The following is a 1,910-nucleotide window of genomic DNA, read 5'->3' as shown; positions in this document are numbered from 1 at the left end:
ACACCTGACCTAGGGAATGAGATATTTATTGAAATTGCACAACATTAATTATGAAAAGTACAATGAAAGCATCCAATATTCCTAATGAAATATTCAATGAAAGCGCACACCATTAGATATGATAGAGGCATTGAATACACCTAACATAGTGAATGAAATATTTATTGAAATCACACAGGATTAATTATGAAAAAAGCAATGAAAGCGTCCAAAATTCCTAATGAAATATTCAATGAAAGTGCACACCATTAATTATGAAAAAGGCAATGAATACACCTAACCCAGTGAATGAAATACCTATTGAAAGTGCACAGGTTTAATTATGAAAAGCACTCTGTGGCCTTGCCTATATCTTATGAAAAGAACATAGGTTTTATGAGAAAGAAAACACAGGACACATCTATGAAATGCCTTTCATAAAACTTGTGGACTTATACACACAGCTCTACAGGCAATTGCCTTAGTTTTATCATAAAAGTGGTAGCCACCAGTCATCATTTCGCATCCCCTGCCCGTCCGCGCGGTCCGAGTTTTTTCTTTCAGACTGAACACTCGCTGGAGGGAGCTGAGGAGGCAGTGACACAAGCTGGTGGTGAGTGGTTGACTTGTCCCTCGTGAATTTCAATGAATTCTTTCATATCCGTTGTCGTGGCCAGTTCTCCACCCTCGTCTCCTTGTTCGATACTGGCCTAGCAACGGGGTACGATACACACAAAGTAAGTACTGAATTTGCCTATCTCATGACCATTCACATTTGAAACTCACGCTTCCCTCTTGCTTCCCTCAGTATCAGCTCAACGAGTATCACTCCCACCGGCAAATACTCAGGGATTCAATAGCGTTATGATGGCTCGTTGGTATGGGTGATGACGGCTTGTGGTTGATGATGGCTCGTGGGTGATGACAGGTCACTGGTGTTGACAGNNTCCCNTCCTCATCTGATGGCTTCTATACTTCTAATCCATCCATCATTGTCACGTAGATGTTCATGTATTCTATATATTTTCTCAATCAATTTTACTGTTGGGCCCTCAAATAACTGGTGTGCCCATGCTGTAACAATATTCAGTACCTGAAAAATGGTAAAAATGCCACCATAATTGAACTAACTACCATCTAATTCTGATGTAACTTCATGTCAGATGCAGATAATTTCTACTCACCCACCAGTAACTTCAAAATAATTTGAGGTAAGAGTTAGGAACCATATCAAGATGGGATAATTTGAAGTAATGTGCTCAGAGCAGTAATATGACTTAATTCATGGAAATTTGAGGTGATTTCACCAAATACTTTGGTTATTAGGGCAAATGTGGAGTTGGGGTTTTCCCTGATGCCTGTGCAGTGTGCACCAACATCATGCCCTCTGAATACCGTTAGCGCAGGAATGATGGATGGAAATACCAATGTTGTGAAGTTGCTGGCATGGACGTTACTATTCCCCATCTGTGCTGAATATGCCAACAAAGCCAGGGAGGGCTCTTTCCACTGCCAGTTGTTTTCACCGATTTGATGTGGCTGCAGGTCCGACACCAAGAAGCATATGGCACCATCCAGGATGTAACATGTCCTCCTCCCCTCCCTTCTTCTGCCCCAGACAATGATGGTGAAAGGAATGGCGAAAGGGTTTATGACTTCTTTACTGCGTCAATCCTCATGACCCCACATATCACCGCTTAACTAAAACACTTCAATGGATTAATCATGCCAGGGTCATTGGCCAAACTCTTCTCAGCACCCGTCCTAAAAATCGGTCAGTTGACAAAACGATCCCACGCAAAAGTGGGTTACCTCATCTCTCTCCTGTCGCACATTCCTTTTACCGTTGGGAGGCCTCTATCCTCTGGGAGGGCTTGACAGTGACCATTCACCTGAGGTTTTGACAGTGCCCTTCTTCTCTTGGGCATTGA

General features: G+C 42.5%; 1 protein-coding gene across 1 annotated transcript in view; it reads right to left on the bottom strand.

Annotated features, from left to right (window-relative positions):
* LACBIDRAFT_298769 (uncharacterized protein) overlaps window positions 1-488 on the bottom strand; it is a gene marked incomplete at its 3' end in the record, with an annotated part of 6,672 nt that extends 6,184 nt beyond the window's left edge. Inside the window, exon 1 of the mRNA XM_001890681.1 lies at window positions 148-488. The remainder of the gene's footprint in view (window positions 1-147) is intronic.
* Window positions 489-1,910: the final 1,422 nt, after the last annotated feature.

Source organism: Laccaria bicolor, genomic scaffold, assembly GCF_000143565.1.
Source record: "Laccaria bicolor S238N-H82 LACBIscaffold_150 genomic scaffold, whole genome shotgun sequence".
Taxonomy (NCBI): domain Eukaryota; kingdom Fungi; phylum Basidiomycota; class Agaricomycetes; order Agaricales; family Hydnangiaceae; genus Laccaria; species Laccaria bicolor.
This window is presented reverse-complemented; position numbering and strand designations above follow the sequence as displayed.